At 44.8% G+C, this 20,219-nt stretch overlaps 1 protein-coding gene across 3 annotated transcripts in view; it reads left to right on the top strand.

Moving 5' to 3' along the window:
* PRR5L (proline rich 5 like) overlaps positions 1-20,219 on the top strand; it is a 146,403-nt gene that overhangs the window by 14,335 nt on the left and 111,849 nt on the right. The window lies entirely within an intron of this gene.

Consider the following 20,219-nt stretch of genomic DNA (forward strand, 5'->3'; position numbering starts at 1 on the left):
GGAGGGGCGCCCAGGGGAGAGTACTGCCACCCGCCCTCCTCTCGAGCTGGTGCGCGGGGCTGAGCCTGATTGTGCACTACCTCAGCGGGCCCCCCGAAGTCATAGCTTAAAAATGTCCTATGTATAGATTACCTAGTTCAACATGTCACATTTTTTGGGGGGCTGGAGAGAGATGGAATCTTTGGGAAAAGGTGGACGTGGGAGTCTCCCCTGCAGAGCGGGATCTTCTTAGGGTAGGACTTTTGCTGAGCGTGTTCTTCTTTGCTCTGATGGATTGTAGTGGTGGCTACTGTTGGAATTTGGGGATGCCCATCAACCTCCCTCCTTCTCACTGAGTTCTAACCAACTGAGACATAGGCACAGGGGTCAAAGTGTCGACTTATGAGTAGCAAAAGTCTGGAGATCATTTGAATGTTTGTTAATAAGGGGAAGGTTAAGTAAATATGGTACATCCACAAAATGGAATAGTACGCAGCTATAAAAAAGAATGCAGATGCTCTGAGTCTTCACATGGGAAGACCTCCAAGAAAATGGGCAAGGGTGAGGGGAGATTACATAAGTGTGTGGGCTCCTACATATATATAAAGAACGTTTGGAAGGAATCACAAGAAAATACTGATAGGTAGAGCGTGGGTTTGGTCACAGGCTAGGTGCGGCCTTGGGTGGGAGGCAGACTTTTCACTGAATACCATTTTGGGGGAAGCTGTAAGTAAGTTAGCAGGTATATATCTGGAGATCTAGAGAGTGATTCAGGGTGGGGAAGACAGGCCCCTCACCGTGAGTCATCTCTGTCTCCTGTCATGACTTTGGGAACGGGAGATGGAAAAGGGGAGACAGGCAAATATGAGAAGGTACAAGTGAGGAACAGAGGGTGGGGAGGGGTGCTCTGCCTGAAGGTGGGGAGCACCCTGCCACCTGCTCCTTACATCACTGGCGTGCTCCCACATCTCGGCTCATCGGGTGGGCTTTATGGTGAGTGCATGCTGGCAAACAGGACTGCAAGGGCCTGAGCCAGCCTCAGTGCTGCATGATCTGTTGGCATGGCTCTTCATTGCCACCGGCTTGGGAGGCGGTGTCGGGGGACAGGACCCAGCATTGGAATAAACCTATGTTCAAGTCCTGGCCCTGCCACTAGATGGGTGGGCTTGAGTATCTGACCCGTCCCTTCCTCGCTTGTAAACAGGAATAAACCAGCACTCACCTCACGGTTAGGAAATGTCACATGCAGAGTGCACAGGACAGCGTCTGGCCCATTATAGACGCTCAGTAGCTTTTGGTGTTTATTTTTACGAGTTTAGTCATTTATTTTTGTGGCCGGGAGCACAGCCCCTGACTCTCTGCACAGAACAGAGTCTTCAGTTTCTGGCCTGGACAGGGCGACCTGCCCCTTCCTCGCTTTGCTGGCTGATGCAGCAGCTGTGTTTCCATACCAGCCTCTAAGGCCTGGTGTGCGGCTCCCTGCAGGAGCTGCTGTGCTGGCAGATGTGTCCTTTAGGATTCCAGATGTTGGCATGCAGCTCTGCGCCCAGAACACTCTATCAGTGTTTATTCCCCGCATAATGGCAAAGTAAATGGCTTAACGTTACTGTGAAAATGACTCTAAAAGTTAACGGTTCCTCTGATAGGCGAGCCCGCCTCCCCTCTCCCAGTGGCACCGGATGGCTAGTTCTTGGTCTGCTTTCTGGCTCGCAGAAAGAGGCGAGGGACCCAGACTACACCCTGGGCGAGAAACTGACTCGGAGTTTCGTTTGCAATGACCTAATCTTGGTCGGGGCCAGAAGTAAAGCAGGTGTTCGCCGAGTTGTTGGGGATTTCCCACTCTCAGTCTTGTTTTTTATCGCACCTGGTGAAAGAAGTTTTAAGCCACACCGACATCCAAGGTTCAAAGGGTTAACTGTGTTCCAGGTTTTGAAAAACGTTGAATACATCCCAGAGAGGTTTGTCCTGGTCCCATGTTCGGGCCAGAGATGAGCTTTGCTTTCGTGTGTTGCCAAATGCTGTCTCCTGAAGGAGCAGAGGTGCAAACAACGGGCAGCCTGCTCTCGGATGTCATCAGACAGGGAAGGCTGGGCTCAGAGCAGGGAGGGGCCGGGGACCAGACAGCTGGTGGTGAGTCCAATCTCCTCCCCGGCATCTTTTCCTGTATGAAAAAGCCAGACATCTCAAAATAGGGGCCCAGCAGCCGCCTGCGTCATCGACCTCACCTGCGTTGCTGGTGACCTCTCCCTGGAGGAAGGATATCAGAGAGACTGTGTGGACACTGTCAGCTCAGGAGCTAGTGGAGGGGACGGCCCTGCAGTTCCTACATTCCTGGTGAGCACAGTGGCTCAGCGTGTGGCCTCTGGGGCCAGGCTGCTTGAGTCCAGGTCCCAGAGGGGCTTCTCACCAGCAACGGCTTAACTTCTCTGTGCTGCAATTTCCCTTTGGTAAAATGATGACAACAGCGCCCACTTGATAGGGTTGTTGGAAGCGGTAAATGGGTTAATGCAGGTAAAGTGCCTCTTTCATAGCAAGTGATATAGAAGTTTAATCTCAAATACCCTGAAAGTTTTTTTCTTGTTTAGTGCCCGGTACTGAGAGTACTTCATTCAGTTGAACCACGTGGTTGGCCAGAAGGAACTGGAGTAAGCTCCCTGTAAGTGGTTTATCTCACTCAGATGGATGTCACTTGGCCCCTTGAGCCTGGGCTCCTGCATCCACATGAGCAGGCTCTGTTTTTGCCCGGCAATAGTCCAGATCTTGGCGTCTCATTGAATTACCCAAAAGAATCTCCTCACACATCAGTGGGCACGGTGAACGTTGCTGACAGTATTCTGGCGCAGTGTGAGGAGGGACTGACGAGATGTATGTGGCAGTACAGACATACGTGCACACATGTGCGTGCACACCGCTCGCTGCAAACAACTTTAACATCGCCCTTAGGCTTTCTTCCTTCCAAAACCCTGCTTGGCTATGCCTTGAGGGTTTCCTCCAGTGCCCTTTTCCCCACAACAGCCTCCAAAGTCGTTCTCCTCTCCCTGCCTCTTGGGAACCTTCAATTCCTTCCTCTTCTTAGTAAGCAGAGCCGTTTGGCCCTGCCCCAGCTCCAGCGCACAAACTTACCCAATCCAGGCCATCGTAGCTGAGCATCTCCAACTTGATTCCTGTGATGTCTCAAGATGGTGCTCTCCTGAAGGGGCCTGGAAGCGCTTCGCAGACACGCAAACGCCCATTCCCCTACTGAGTGCCCACTGCTCAGTTATTGACTAGCTCTGTAACAGTGGGTGGGTTACTTAACCTCTCTGAATCCCAGGTCACTCACCTGAAAAGCGAAGATGCTAGGACTGGTGCCTGCAAAACAGAACAGTGCCTGGTGTCCGAGAAGGCAGGCTGTGCTTTCTGAGTGAACAACAGCCTGATCTCACACAAAACAGCGATGGGATTTCTCCCAGTAGAAAATGGCGTGGATAACGTTTTACGAGATGTGTGTAAGATGCCAGGGGCACAAAGGAGGGAACAGTTAGGGCTGTCTAGACGGTGTTGGGAACTTCTGCAAATTAGTTCATCACTCTGCACACTCGTTCCTTCCGTTGTAAAATGGAGGTAATAATGGAGCCTATTTATATGGCTGTTGGGAAGATTAAATGAGATAATGCACATAAAAACAGAGCCTCGTCCAAGTTAAAAGTTTGGAAAACTGTAGCTATTATTGTGAAAAGCTTATGCCTTGAATTGAACTATTAGGATAGGAAAATACATTTGCCTCCATTCTTGGTATAAAATTCAAATTTGGAAAGTCCAGATGTATTTAGGAAATCCCAATGCTATTTTACTGAAGGCTTTAGTCAAGACAGAAGTTATTTTACTTAAGCTGATGGCTTCGGCTTTAGAAATTTGAAGTCACTATGCAATTCATAAACTGCCTAATGGTTGTTTTTATCAAAAATCTCTTGATATTTGGTTTAGGAAATCTTCACTTCTTTTCAAGCTGTTAGCTTTGTAGTAGTTTCCTTTCATCAGCTGCACATTAAGAGTTAATTTTGGGTAGGGGGGCCGGCCCCATGGCCAAGTGGTTAAATTGTTGCGCTCCACTGTGGTGCCTGGGTTCACTAGTTCGGATCCTGGGCACGGCCCTACACACCACTCTTCAAAGCCATGCTATGGGGGCGTCCCACATAGAAGAACTAGAACGACCTGCAACTAGCACCTACAACTATGTACTGGGCTTTAGGAAGGAAAAAAAAGAATTAATTTGGGGTACAAGCTAAGAATCCAGCACTCCTGACCAGTGTTTCCTTTGATTTTGCATAAATTGTGAGCAATTGGCCATGTTCCATGAGCAATTAGTTATGAAGATGGAATACGCATGAGCAGAGTTTAGTGTTGGGGTCAAGTAAAGACTGTAACAAATTTAATGTGACATTGTACAGGATACACAAAGTCAGTACTGTGCGGGCGGTGGGGCGATTAAACATAAACGCAGTACACAGAGGACCGTAGTTACTTGTCCCAAACAAGTCCTTCCAGGATTAGCTACCAGAGGAAGGCGCTGGGAACGTTAGGAGGAGAAGGCAGGGTTGGGGCCCCTCAGAGTCCTCCTGAACGCAGAGCATCCAGATGTCTCTTTTGGGATGGGGCATGGGTGACCAGGAGACTTTTTGCTTAGGACCAGGACATGACGAAATCAACCTCCCCCTGGTCTTTATAGCGGTTTGACTGCAAGGGAAGTTTATTAGTCTAGGCCAGGGTTGACTAACCTTTTCTGTAAAGAGCCAGATAGTAAATATTTTAGGCACAGAGGGCCATGTGGTCTGTGTTGCAGCCACTCACCTCTGTCACTGTAGGGCGAGATCAGCCATAGACTATACATGGACTGATGGATCTGGCTATGTTCCAATAAAACTTTATTTAAACAATCAGGTGATGGGCTGGATTTGGTCCTGTAGTTTGGGCTGTAGTTTGCAGACTCCTGGTCTAGGCTAAGGCTCTGAGTGGGAAGTGGAGAAGAGAAGAGGAGAACCCAGAGCAACACTTTCCTGAAGCAGGCGAGCATCTGGGTTGATGGACGAAACAGGGGCAAGGGAAGTCAGGGCACAGGGAAGCTTCAACTTTTTCTCTTCCCCTACTTTAGAGGGTTGGCCTGTCTTCATGAAGGCAACCGGCTGGAAAGGCAGTGCAGAATGGATGAGAGTGCAGGGACCAACCAGGATCAGGTTTAATCCTAGCGCTCTCCTGATTTAGCTGTGTGACCTCTGAGCCCACCTGTAAAATTGGGGTATAGAACCCATCTCATAGAGTCTCGAGGATTGAATGAACTTTGTTACATAAACTCTTCAGTACACATTAAATGGTAGACATAGTGTGTCTGTATACTGTGTTTTATGGGCAATTTAAGGAAAGTTCAACAGTAATTTTGCCTTTTGGGGTATTTCTACCTCTCATACAGACTTTAGGATGCAACTCCACATAAGCGGGGTCTGTGTTAAGAGTTTCTTGACTAGTTCCGTGATATACCTAGGAGGGGACTAGGTTTGGTTGATAACCTAGGTGGGTCATAAGTTGTGCGCGTTCAGCTTTGGTGGACACCAAACTGCTTAGCAGACACTAAGTGGTTTTCCAAATGATCGTACCTCTTTGCATTCTCACCAACAGTGTTATGAGAGTTCCAGCTATTTATCGTTCTGGTTTCTGGTGGTTTTCACTGGTGTCTTCCAAGTGAGTCATGAGTTCGTCGTGTACTTTTTCGTATGCTTATTAGCCATTTGAATATCCTCTTCTGGGAAGAGCCTGTTCAAGTACCAAGTTTTCTTACTGGTTTGTAGAAGTTCTTTACATAGTTTGGATATGAGAACTTTTACTGTCACAGATGTTTTCTGATAAGTAGATATCCCTGATTTTAATAAGGTTGTATTTGTCAATCTTTGTTTTATTTTTTTAAGTTCAATGATTTAAGTGAATTATTTGGTACTGTTTACACCCCATGGCTCAATACACACCAGTTAGAACCACTAGATTAGAAGCTAGCTAATTTTATTCCAATCTTGAGATTTGATGAATCCATGAAGCCCAACCAGTTGGTGTTCATTTGTGTTCATTGTCAACATACCTGAAAAGGATGGTTGTGGACGTGTGGCGCAGCCATCAGCTATGAATCATTACGTACATTGAGGGTGCAAGTTTTGGAGGCAGGAACCTACACTGGGACAGGATTTCAGGGGCGAGGTGAAGTGGTTTAGTGAGACAGAGGTTTGAGCAACCATGCAGCATAGCCAGAGGAGGTCCTGGGTATCTGGAATGAAGAGGGTCACGGAATCCAGGGAGTGAAGGAAGATGGAGGGAATAGGTGGAAAAGAATGTTTAAATTTGGTAGCAAATGTCCGAGACTCAAATGTAACAAAATAAGGGGTTCATGGGAGCTTAGCCTGTTCAGAGCTGATTTCCTTGAATTTCCCCAATTTTTTACTAGAAAGGCTCTAATAGTCCAAATCACATAGCAACATTTTTCTTCTTCCTTTTTCTTTTTTTGTTATAACAGAAGCACTTAATACCCACTACTATTTTTTCTTCTCCTGATGGGAAATAACATGGATTATTAACTTCTGAATAGGTGCTGTATGAAATAAAGGGAATAAAGGAAATTTAGAAGTGGGAGCAAGCGCTGTGAACAGTATATATCCCATGTCAAGATTACAGAGCTAGTCCAGCCTAAATCTCTCCTCTTTTCAGGGTTCTCTTTAGGTCGTATTGGAAGCCTCGTCGTATCAGACAGAACTCTCGTTTGCAAGTGACTGAAAAACTCAGCTGGGAGGTTTCAGTGATAAAAGAAGTGTATGACTCTCATAGTTGAAAAGTCTAGAGTGGGTGCTGGCCTCGGGTGGCCTTTTTCCAGCAGCTCGAATGACATCATCCAGGGTTGGGATTTTCTCCCTGTCTTCACTCTGCGTCATCACTGTTGACTTCACTCTTTGCTTATACGCACAGTACACCCCCATACCCTGCTCATGTCCCTCTGCCCCGTCATGAGAGCAATAACTAAAGCAGCAGTAGCTGCCTATCCCACACGGGACACAGGAACACAGTCATCTCTTCTAATGTGTCCTGCTGAAGACCTAGGATTCACAACCTCTCATTGGCCCAAACTGGGTCCCGTGCCCAGGCCTCGCCCAAACACATGCGAGCATCTAAGGCGGGCTGACTGTAAGAGGCAATGAGCATCCGCCGTGCAGCTGGGCGTGGAGTTGGTCCCGCGCTGGGGAGGAGTGGCGTCTCCAACAGCAGGCGGGGTGGTGACACCCGGGGCATTGGATGGTGGCCGTGGTACCTCGCCGGGGGGCCTGGACCGTCAGGGCAGCTTTGAGAACAAAGAACAGCCGTGCGACTTGGGATCGAAGGCTGACTACGTGCACCTTCCTCTGGTAGCTGCTGGGTCAGGAGACCCTGCTGGATTCTGGCTCCAATGTCACTGATTAAGTTATCCGACCCTTCCGGGTCTCAGCGTCCTTATCTGTCCAGTGTGAAGGTGATTCCAGCCCTCTTGTTATTGGAGGAATAAATGAGAAAATATTTTCAAAAAGGTTTTGGACAATATAAAAAATACGTGGATATGAATGTGCGGTATTTTTACCACTAAAGACCATGGCACAAATAAATCCCAAATGCAGTGTTTCCATTCAAAGTTCAACTTCTGGAGCTAATATTCATGCAAAGTAAAGTTTTGGCTGGGCCTCAGTAATGATGATGAAGGTCATGGCGTTGACTGTGATAATAGTACTAACCACTGACATCTAACCAGGGCTTACCATGTGCCAGACACTGTTCTAGGCATTTTTCATATATTTTTTCATTTAATCTTCAAACAACCTTATGAGTTGAACACCATTATTATCCCCATTTTACAGATGTGTAAATTAAGCCACAGAGAGGTTAAGCAACTTGCCCAATGTCCCCCAGCAAGTAATGGTAGAGCTGGGATTCAAATCTTGGCAGCCTGTCTCTAGAAGCCGAAATTTGAACCCCTATATTATGCATACCTAAGAGTGTTGAAATCCACCACTTCGCAAGTCAAGTGACAGAGCCAAATTTACCTACACCATTTTATGCCCTAATATATCTAATTAATGCAAAATATATTAATGGACTCGTTAGCTGTGAAAATAAATGCCTAAACAGAAGCCTCTGTTACGTTGGTATTTTTTCTTGTGCAAATTCAATTCTTTAGCTTTGACCTGTGGCATGTGGACACGTCCTAAGGCAAGAGCCTGTCATTTATGGAATTATAGCTTGTAGATTGGGAAGAGTTTGGATTCAGAAAACTAGAATTACAGGCACAGCTCAGTCAGTTACCAGCTATGGCCATTTCGCATTTGTAAAGTGGAGATGGTGTCCACTCCAGAGAGAGAGGTGAGGCCAAAGCCAGATGGTGCCTAGGACTGTCCTTCGAGCTGTCAAGCATTGCAGAGATCTAAGACATTTATTACTTTTCTTAATAATAGTGCTCCCAGAGACCATATGCACTATCAATGAATTAGGTTCCATGGGAACAGCGTTTAATACTTCTCTGGACAGCCATGAGATGATGCCTTTACATTTCCTCGGAGTCTGGCCCTCCTAAGTGGCCTGATTATTTCCATGGAGGGTCTGGATCAGCTGTCAGGATAACATGACGGGTTCCTTCACCCACTTTGGGGGCTCGTCTGAAGTCAGGGTACATGGATGCTCGATGGGGTCCTTGAGGGTTCATGGTCATGGGCAGCCTGGACGAGCCCACAGATCTCCAGCCTCTCGGGCCTGACTGCTGCTTAGCACCACGGTCCCATTCACCCATGGGGATAAATATTTCATTTCCTTAAAACCACAGGCTGATCCCGTCTGACCTGGCTTATCAGTTAGTGTTTCATAGTGGATGCTTGTGTGGGGTTTTGTCTGTTTTGTTTTTTTGCCATCTCATATCTATTTTTATTCTGGTAAAAGAAGCCCCCATAATGGTTTGGGCAAGTTCAATGCCAGGCTGTGCTGGAGCTGGCGAGGGAGAGCTGACTGCTAAGTGTAAGTCAGTGGTCAAACACGGCATTACTAAAAATTAAATATGTAAACGTGCAGCTCAATAACATACTAAGAGCCAAGGAAATAAACACTCAAAGTTAATCACTTCCTAATATTTCCACTGCATTTGTGACTGTCTCTGCCTGGAGAAGCCTCCTGTCTGTGGTGTCTGGGTGGAGATCCTGTCAAACGGTGCCGCTCTGTGTCTGCCCAGCTTTGCGTTCAGCAACTTCTCAGTGGCTTGAAGTCGGCCATGGTAGAAATATTTACACTAGGGAATTCAGCAAATGTGGCAATTCAGGGTTCCCCCCCACCCTGAATCCTGGTTTACCCTACTCTCAGCTCCATGGGTTGAATCCTGATTGATTTAAACCAATCATTACGTTCTGTCCCTCTGACCACAGCAAAAGGCTGATGTGGGCCAATGAGTGTCTGACCCAAGACTTTTATTTGTTTGTGGAGGGGATGAAGCTGTTGTCCCTGCTTGGGCTGCAACCTCAAGGAGAGAGGCATTCCAAGAAGCAAGAGAACACATGGAACAAAGCGGACAGGAGCTGAGAGATGGAAGGCCTGGGCTTTGGAAAGGTCACTGAGCCCCTGGATCAAACCACACCTGACTCTGAATCTATTTAAGTTAGAGGATGGCCAACTTTTCCCCATAAAGGGCCAGATAGTAAAGTTTTGGGCTTTGTAGGCCATACTGTTTCTGTCACAGCTACTCATCTCTGCTGTTGCAGCATAAAAGCCGTAGAAGCTCTTATAGCTATAAAAGCTATACGTAAACCAGAGCTGCGTTCCGATAAAACTGTTTACAAAGGCAGGTGGTGGGCAGGATTTGGCCCAGAGCAGTAGTTTACAGATCCCTCCTCTAAAGCACTAAATTCCCCTCTTTTGCTTAAGCATTTTTGGCTTGGGTTTTCTAATATGAGTAACTGAAAAAGCCTTAACTGGCACAGGCTCTCGGGTCATGGACAACAGAAATGGACCCTGAATTCCTTAAAGGAAAACAGAGATTTATTATCAAAATGAAGAGTAGCCAAAATTCAAGTTCCCAGGAGACAGACTCCCATTGTTCCAGCTCAGGCCACATGTCCGGGGGTGGGGGAGGCGGTCACCAGACCTTCCGAGGCCCCAGGCAGCCGTGGGGAAGGGGTTCTTTCTCTAGGGAGATTAGGGGGCTGTTATCAGGGGAAGAGGCACCGGGACCTGGGTCTACTCCATTAAGACAGGGAAAAGCTCCCAAAGCGAGCACACTCAGCAGGCGCCCTAGACATGCGGCTCAGCAAAAGCAGTTTGGCGTGTTAGAAAAAAGCGCTCATCGACAGAACACCTCCATCGTATTTGTCCTTCTTCAACTAAAATGCTGTGTTGCCCTGAGCAAGATATGAAACTTCTCTGGGCCTTAGCTCTTCAAGAACAAAATGAAGATGATGAACCAGGAATCCGTATGGGCCCTTGGAGTGCTAAGTTTTTTCCTTGTATCAATGATCTCGCCTGTCGGTCTCTAAGACTCAATACTCTGTGCCCAGTGGTTCACCTCTCGGCATCGTCACTAGCTGTGGGACCTCCCTCGTGTTGCTCGATGTCTGTGAGTATGACCTTCCTCGTGTTACTGGCCCCGCCCTGGAAATTGGTGTGGGGATGGGAATTGGATGCTGCATCCCGGGAAGGCAGTGTGTGCGCCGGTTTAGAGCGCGGCTCTGGAGTCAGAGCAGCAGGCGGGCTCGATCCTTGTGGAGCAGTTTTCTTCCTGTAACGTGGAGCAGATTATCGAATCTCTCGGCGTCTTTGTTTCCTCGTCTGTAGGGTGGGGCTATTTACAGAGCCCTCTTCCTGCGACTGTCGTGTGGATTAACTGAGAGACTGCACGTAACATGCTTAGCACCCGGCCCACAGCAGATAACCTGTGAAGGGGAATTGTTTATTATAATTCCTTGTAGTGATTTCACTTGGTTTTTAGAAACAGGGTCCTGATAGAAAACTCCTCCTATTATTTACTGCGCTTATTATGGACTTTTTCAAAAGTCATTCTTTGAATTGTGACACTGTTGGTTGCTTTTAGTTATTTCTCTGAAATTGTAAAAGTAATACATGCCCATTAAAAAAAGTATTTGATTTTCCAACTGTTACAGTAGGATGCTTTCGGTTACGGTAACGGATTTATGCAGAAAGGGCATTTATTGGCTCATGTAATTGCCAAGTCATCTAAGGCTCAGTGAAGCACTCAGCGATGCCACCAATGATTGCTGTCTTCCTCTGTCTACACTCTGCCTTCTGCGGGGACCATTTCATGGTAAAATGGTCTCAGCTCATGGCCATAGATGGTTGCCAATAGATCCAGGGGGGACCTGCTTCATCTTCCACATCCTGTCGAAAGAAGAACAGCCTCTCTCCGAAAAGCAAGGAAGTGTCTTTCCTGCGAGCCTCTAGGAAACGTCTTTTCAAGCCTCGCTTGCCCAGATTAGGTCGTGAGCTCATTCCTGAAGGAAGCTGTGCCCACAGAGGTTGGGCATCAAGACTGTGCTCGACGTCCTCTTACCATGTCTGATGCCGAGTGCACAGCGTGGCCGACAGTGCACGAGGCACGCCCCAGGGAAGCCCCGCGCCCAGAGGCCCCAGCTGAGGTCACGCGGGCCACGCCTTGGATCCTGTCGGAATCCTCTGTGCTGGTTCCAAGTCTTGTGTTCATCTGCCGGGCCAGGGCTGCCTACAGAGTACCCCAGACTGGAGGCTTCAGCCCGGAAACTTATTTCCTCACACTTCTAGAGGCTGACAGCCCGAGACCCAGCCTGGCCGGCTGGTTCCTCCCAAGGCCCCTGCCTTCCTTGGCTGGTAGATGGACATCTTCTCCCTGTGTCTTCACGTTGTCTTCCCTCTGCGGGCTTGGTCCTCATCTCCTCTTTTTACAAGAACAGGAGTCATGTTGGATTGGCGCCCACCCACATGATCTCATTTTACCTTAATCACCTCTTTTTTTTTTTTTAAAGATTTTATTTTTTCCTTTCTCTCCCCAAAGGCCCCCGGTACATAGTTGTATATTCTTCATTGTGGGTTCCTCTAGTTGTGGCATGTGGGATGCCGCCTCAGCATGGTTTGATGAGCAGTGCCATGTCCGTGCCCAGGATTCGAACCAATGAAACACTGGGCCGCCTGCAGCGGAGTGAGCGAAGTTAACCACTCGGCCATGGGGCCAGCCCACTTAATCACCTCTTTTAAGGCCCTGTCTCCAAACACCGTCACATTCTGAGGTATTGAGGGTTAGAACTTCAGCATACGAATTTTGGGGGGACACAGTTCAGCCCATAACAGCCCATAACCACCAACATCCAAGACCGCTCCTCAGAGTAGCTGTTCGTAACAATTTGGTGCATGTCTATAGCTCATAATTGTTCCAAAGACATTCTTTGAAGTGAGCCTACAGTGGCTTTGCCTCGGAGGTTAAGACAACCATTTTATCCATGAGATTCTCTCCACAGTCGGGAAATCTCCCATGTGCCTGACAATTTTACTCTAGAAAAGTTTTAAAGCAGGTGTTACCAGTAATTTGGGTATCTATTTTTAAAAAGTATCTCAGGAAAATGCCTACACCAATATACCCCAAATAAATTCTTGAAGAACCTCTTAAAACAAATTGGTAATAAATATAACCCTAGAAAATGGAATAATTTAACTTAATGGTTTAGAATGACCTGTGGCAGCTTTGGTTTTCACCTGCCTAGCACTTTGGTCAGACCATTTCTTCTGGTTTCTTTGGGGAATTCCTTCTCTACTCCGTGTGCTCTTTGAGCACTGACAGTCAAATCACTGCTGCGTACCACACAGCTCCGGCCTCATCATGGGGGTGAGTGTGTGGCTGCATCCTCGGGACCGGGTGACCGAAGGACTGGACATATGGCCGGCAACAGGACTTCCCGGCTGTTAGGACTCGGAGGGAGAGTAGCTCTCCTCTTGTCGGTTGAATTGTGTCCCCCAAGAGAGATGTCCTTACCCCTGCTGCCTGTGAATGTGATCTTATTTGGAAACGGGGCCTTTGCAGATATAATCAAACTGAGATGAAGCGACACTTGGTTAGCTGGGCCCTAATCCAATATGACCAGTGACCTTATCAGAAGAGGAGAGACACAGAGATGCACAGGAGAACGCCATGTGAGGACGGAAGCAGAGACTGAAGTGATGCTATAAGTCGAGAAACACCAAGGTTGCCGGCAACGCCAGAAGACAGACAAAGACGAGGGACAGACTCTCCCCAGAGCCTTCAGAGAGAGTCTGTCCTTGCGGACACCTTGCTCTCAGGCTTGTGGCCTCCAGAACTGTGGGAGAACAGGTTTCTGTCATTTAAGCCCCGTTCTTTGGTACTTTGTGACAGCAGCCACAGCCACAGCTCCTACATTTCCCATTCTCTTGCACAGCAAGTGGTCTGAGCTGTGATTCTGGGTGGTCACTGCCCCCAGCCTATGGAGAAACAGTAAAGCCAAAATAAAGAGATACACAGAGATGAGAGATGGCCTGGTCGGGCCTGAGTTCTGGCGTTACTGAGCCCCAGTTCTGACCTCTTGGCCTGGTCCCCATAATGCTTGTTTATTGTGCTCCCCATGACCTATGTGAGGGCTTCCCAACCAGGGCACCGGAGGCAGCAGGCTTGTAGGTGTCCCGAGATAGGCGTCCTCCTCAGCCTCTCGGGTGGCCAGGCTGGGCTGGGGTGGGCAGGCGGCCTCCGAATGCAACCAGAGGCAACTCGGTTTAGGATTGCCGCCATCTGCTCCATACGTGTTGTCATTTTCTACCTCTACCATGAGGTGAAAGAGCTGGGAAGCACTAAGCTATCTGCATGGACTTCCAAGCCTTGTGAACCAGTCAGTTCCTGTTTTTGCTCATACTATTTGGCCTTACTTTCTGTCACTTGCACTTCAAAGGGTCCTAGCTAATCCAGCATCATTAGCTATCAATCTGTTAGGCATTTGGAGAACGTCTAACAACAATTATTTGGGCTAAAATTAAAAAGACTGATGACATCACATGGTGGCCAGGCTGTGGAGCAACTGAAAGTCTCATCCATTGTTGGCGGGAATACAAAATGGCACAACCACTTTGGAAAACTGTTTGGCAGTTATTACTAAAGTTAACCAGTTATTTCACGTCTAGGTAGATACCCAAGAGAAGTGGTTGCATATGTCCACAAAAAGACTTGAAAAATAAAGTTCATAGAAGAATTATTCCTAATAGTCAATAACTTGAAACATCCCCATTGCTCCAACAACAAGATAATAGGTAAATAAATTATGGTGTATTTATATAGTGGAATCCGGGAACACACAAGAATATAGATAAATCACAGATATTGTGTTGCATTACAGAAGCCAGATACAAAAGCGTGTATACTGCATAGTTCCATTTATATGATGTCCAAGGACAGCACAAACTTGTCCATCTTTATAGAAGTCAAAACAATGGTTACTTCTAAGGGGAGAGCAGTAGACTAGAACGTGTATGAGGGAACCTTATAAGGTGCTGCAATGTTCTATGTCTTGGTCTGGGTAGTGGTTACACGGGTGGGTACATTTCTAAAAATTCATCAAGTTGAGATTTAAAATTGGTGTGCATTACTTCAAGTGTGTTGTCACTCAAAAAATTCTAAGAAAAAAATAGAGCCTTTTGAGTTTGTAAAATGTGATATTTGGCATTAAAAGTCTTCTTAACCTATCCTTTTTTAATTTGCCTGAAAACAAATATATGTTTCTCTCTCAACTTTAGAAGATACAGAAACTGAACAGTAAGAGTAAGTCATGCACATTCTCACTATTTAGAGAAAATCATTATTGACTTTAGAGATATATCTTTTCATTCTCTTTTAATAAAATCAAAATCTGATTATAGAGTACCAATTGTTTAGTTACTAATTTTTTTTACCTATTGTGAACATTTTTTATGTCAGTAAGTATTCTCTGGCAACACCGTTTTTCATGATGGCGTAATGCACCAACATGTTCCTTCACTCTAAGTTACTTAACTTATGATAGTCGTTGTGATGAAACCGTCATAACCATCATTGACAGTCACTATGGTATTTTCCACGTTCTGACATCATAATTCTGTCTGGGACAAATATCCTTTTAGTGATCTTTACATATATCTGGGATTATTTCCTTAGGATGGATTCCTAAAAGTCAGTTCTTGAAGTTTGCAAAAATGCTGAGGTTTTTTTTTAAGAGGCAAACATTTTTATTATTTTTGATGTGTATTCCAAATTGTTTTCCAAAAAATTTGTATTCACTTACACTACCAGCAATGATGTGTGCTGTTTTACTTTTCATTATTTAAAATCTCAAACATACAAAATTAAGACAGTAGTATGACCGCTCCCATATCTTTAATCATCATCGTTTTGCTGATCTCATTTAATCCACATCCCCCCGCCCCCTCCAGTATACACCATTTTTTCTTTCCTGGTATAATTTAAAGTAAATTGTAGATGCTACAGCTTTTCATCCATAAATACTTTAGTGTGTATCCCCAGTAGATAAGGACAAAAACAAAAAACAAATGAACATCACACATGCAACTAAATATAACAACAATCCACTCAATTTTGCCAAATTAAAAAAATTTTCTTTAAGTGTGGCTCATTGGAAGCAAGATCCAAACCAACATTTCATTTGATTGATCCATCTCTTAACTCTCTTTTAATCTCTAACAATTGCCTCCTCTCTCTTTTCCCCCAAATTGCACTTATTTGTAGACCCTGGCTTGGTCCTATAGTGGGTACCGCATTCCTCATTTGACTCCCTGCATCCCTGAGGTGTCCTTAATATGCTCCTCCCTGTTCCTAATCTCACCAGGTGGCAGATGGCACAGGTCTCACTACACTAGTTCAGTTAAAGTGGCTAAGCTCTTGAAATGACTTTTTAAATGTCCCCTGGAAAGATAGTGAGTATTTAAAGAATCTAAACCATTCTTAAGGACCCAATTAAACGTCAAGGTAAGTGGTTGTTAAAATCTTGAGTAGTTAGGGCAGTAAAAATAAAACTCTGTTATCTTCATCTGCTGAATTCCCCTACAGGCCAGTAAGAGATAAAATATAAAGGTGGTACGAAGTCTTTAAGACATAAGCCAAAGTGGAGTGGGAAAGATATTTCATTTACTTAGTGAATTTTCTGGCTCTGTGCCCACCTAGGTCCTTTGGGCAAACAGAAGAATTATTGTAATACAGGTAGCTCTCAGTTGAACACCACCTGCAAGGCAATCTCTGTTTTATTTAGTCTGTTGAAGAGGAAAGACTTTTCATCTACCTCTTACATTCACTGTTTGGAGATCTGCAAATTAAACTGACAAAAGATTAGCAAGAGAGAAGACAGATTTTTTATTCACGTATGTATGCAAGAGTTCACAGAAAACATGACTCAAGGAGATGGTTAGAATTTAGGCCTTATAAATCATCTTAACAGAGGAAGGGAGGAGGAGAAGGGCACTAGGATAGATGGGAGATATGGTCGTTTTGTGACAATGTCTGTTTGGATTATTTCCTATCCCCGTGTCAATTTCTTGTCTCTGGTGATGCGAGTCAATCTTCCCTGTTTGTGAAACTCCAGGGGAGGAGATTTGCGACAGCTGAATTCTTTTGGGAGGCTCTGATTTTTGGCAGATAAAGAGGGTTCAGAAAAAAAGACTCTTCACAGTGGTATATTCTGGATCCCTTCATTGGCCCCCTCTGAGGCTTCTCTAGAAGTTTTACAGACAAGTTGCCTTGTTATCTTATTGACCCATATCCCACTGAACTAGTCTCTTGGTCCAGGGAATAGGTTAGCCCAGTTATAAGTGTCTCACTTCAGGAGATGGTGGCACAGGTAGACGTAGGGTGCCACTGAGGTTAGGCCTTTGTATGGTGCAAGGAATCAGGCATTTAATTCTAGGGAAACAAAAGAAAAACAAAGATTAGTGGTTGGAGCAAATTATAAACCCAGTTGCTGGCTTGTTTTGTTTCGTTTTGTTTAGGGAGTCCACAGCGCAATCAGTCAAAAAGATTTCTAGACGTTGAGCTTGAAATGTCTTTAGGTGGTGGAGCAAGGATGATAGTGGCAGTGTTGATTGTGGTTATTCCCCAGAGAGGAATTTGGAAGAGGCAGGTGTTCTGGTGAACTTTCTGAGTGGCCCACACTGTTGTGATAAACCACACAACTTTGAAGTTATACCAAGTCATCTAACTTCAATTTGCAGGGCTTTGGGGAAAGGACATTTTCAGTTCTCAGTGATGACAAGTCAGGAGGGTAAGAAAAACTGGAAGCATCAATTACTGACAAAATGCATAAAATGGCAGGGTCCAGTTTGTGATGAAGTGAAAAGAGCTCAAAGACAATGAGCAGAACTAGAATCTGATACCCAGAAGGGTGGATTATTTTTCACTGAAACATAAAATTTCCTTCTACAATCATCTCCATTTTGAACAAAGATAATCAAAGTGAGATTACTCTTGTTTACAAAATCAGTCTAGTCTCATTAAATTTGGCCTGCTCATTTGTATGAGCACAGCAGAAATGGTAACCAACCACACAGGTGTTTTAAATTTTGCTTTGCTGTCACTTTGATAAGGGATGTTAGACTAGACTTTTAAAAGCCTCTCAAGGATAAGAAGCCAGGCCAAGAACTTGCCATCAGACTTTGCTTGCAGTACCTATAGATTTGAGTGAATTCTTCTCTTCTTGAGGTTCCAAACTATCCTAAGGTTCCTAGACCTGCCTGGAAGTGACTTTTCTTACTCACCAGGAAGGCTGGGAACCCTGTAATCCAAGTACCAGGCTGGGTTTTCTAAGAGGGCTTTGTAAACAATGGCCCCATAAAGTCAATCTTCATTCCTTAAAACTGTCTGGTAATATCTGATTCTCTGTACATCATTCTCGAACATGGCATTTCAGTCAAAGCCATGATAGTAAAACCAATATTTCTCATTATTTCCTGTTACAAGGAGAACAAATTGTTATTTACCTTATGCAAATAACTATGAAACATTGCCATGAAAACAAGAATACTCAATCTAAGAGTTTCCAAATTCTGGAGGGCTCAGGTAGGGAGAAAAAGATTAATGTTTCATTTCTGTTTACAAAAATATAACCTACTAATGGCTGTCAGTTAAAGATAGCTTCTTAAAAGAAAAGAGAAAGGGGTTCCTTATATCCAGAAATGGAACATTAAAGAACCAACAATGTTCCAAACAAAAAGACCATAAAAATTATAACCATTCTCCATCAGTTCATTCAATCCCATGTAGTTAATTCTTATTCTACTTGATCTTGAATTAACAGTTTCAAGAACCCATCAGCGTCTCCATTAGTTCTGGAAATCCTGACTCAGCCCTGTAGTATGATCTGAAAATTCTTTAGGCAATGTCATCATAAGCATGTCTCCAAGAGTCCCTGTCATAGTCCCTTCCCTGGGTCTCTGAGATGGTCCCTTTTGTTGATGATGAAACACTTCGGCCTGTAGTGGATTGAAAGAACTTTCACGAATGCATCAGAGTAAAACAACAACTGCGTGTGAATGACAAAAGGCTTAAAATGGCTGTGGTTATAGATCTGGTGAGAGTTCATTATAACGCAATTGACATGGAAATTTGGTTGTCTCTGTGAATACAGCATTTTAAGATGATACCTGGAATTATGACTGGTAACATTATACCAGGATATATCATAGAAAAGAAGGACATTGACAGATTTCTAGAAGCATTAAATAATTTCTGAAATACTTATATTAGTAACAAATACCCACACAAATATAAGCTGAGGAAGGTTATGAGTCTCTTCTTGACAGTGTTTCCCATGCAACTTAGCCTATCAAACCTAATTAGCGTAACCTCTCTTTTTACAAGGTGAGAGAACAAATCCTTTGGGATTTTCCGGGGGCCCTCTGGAAAATCTCAAACTCAACTCAAGGTCAAGAAGATTTCACTTAGAATTTGCTTTTGGAAGATGTCAAAAATGTCAAAAAGTTTGAACACCTGATTAAATAAAGATCACAAGAAGACTTGGTTTTCTTAAATAATCAAAGACATGATAAGGACAGTAGAAAGCACAGGAAATTATTCTGATAAGACGCAGAATCTTTGTTTCAGAGGTGGATTCTTCAAAAGGTAAAGAAAAACCATTTACAATCTTTTATTAAGAGCAGACTGAAGATGCAAAAACCTGTCCTCTGAAGAGACAGAGCACCCAGTTTTGTTTTGTGTTGGTAAACTATTGATATTAAAAAGTCATTTAAAGACCTTATAATAAATGCATTCAGTCTCGGCCAGCTTCACACATTAATTAACCTTCAGCTTAAAATGAGAAAAGACAGATTTTGATTCACAGACATATGCAAGAGTTCACAGGAAAATGTGACTCAAAGAAGTGTTTAGAATTTTGAACTTATATTTGTCAGGGTTCTTTAGGGAAACAGAATTGATAGAATATACATATATTCCATATATGTATATATATGATTTGTTTTATATATATCATATAAAGGAGATATACATACATATATATATATATATGTACAGAAAGAGATGTATTATGAGGAATTGGCTCAAGCAATTATGGAGGCTGAGGAATCCCACAACTTCTCTGCAAGGTGGAGACTCAGGAAAACCAGGGGTGTAATTCTGTCTGAGTCCTAAGGCCTGGAAACCAGGGGAGCTGATGTATAAGTCCCAACCTGAGGGCAGGGGAAGACCAATTTCCCAGCTCAACAGCCAGGCAGACGACGGGGCAAATTCTCCCTTCCTCGTCTTTTCTTCTGTTCAGGCCTTCGGTGAATTGGGTGATGCCTGCTCATGTTGGGAGGGGCGATCTGCTTTCCTGAGTCCATGCATTCAGATGCCAATCTCAGCTGGAAACACCCTCACAGACACACCCAGAAATAACGTTTAGCCAAATATCTGGGCACCCCATGATCTAGTCAAGTTGATAGCTAGAATCAACCATCACGGGGCTTATATACCATCTTAACAGAGGAAGAGGAGGAGGGAAGGGCATTTATGGGAAAATAAATGACTTTTAGGAAAGATAAGTGGGCCCTTAGGAGAACAGATGGGAGATATGAGAGTTTTGTGACGATGTCTGTTGAGGTGACCTCTTAACCTGCTGCCACTGTCTCATCTCTGGTGATAGAAGCCAGCCTTTCCCGTTTGCAAGACTCCCAGAGAGGGCATTTGTGACAGGTGAATTCTT

This window comes from Equus caballus, chromosome 12 (genome assembly GCF_041296265.1).
Source record: "Equus caballus isolate H_3958 breed thoroughbred chromosome 12, TB-T2T, whole genome shotgun sequence".
Taxonomy (NCBI): Eukaryota; Metazoa; Chordata; class Mammalia; order Perissodactyla; family Equidae; genus Equus; species Equus caballus.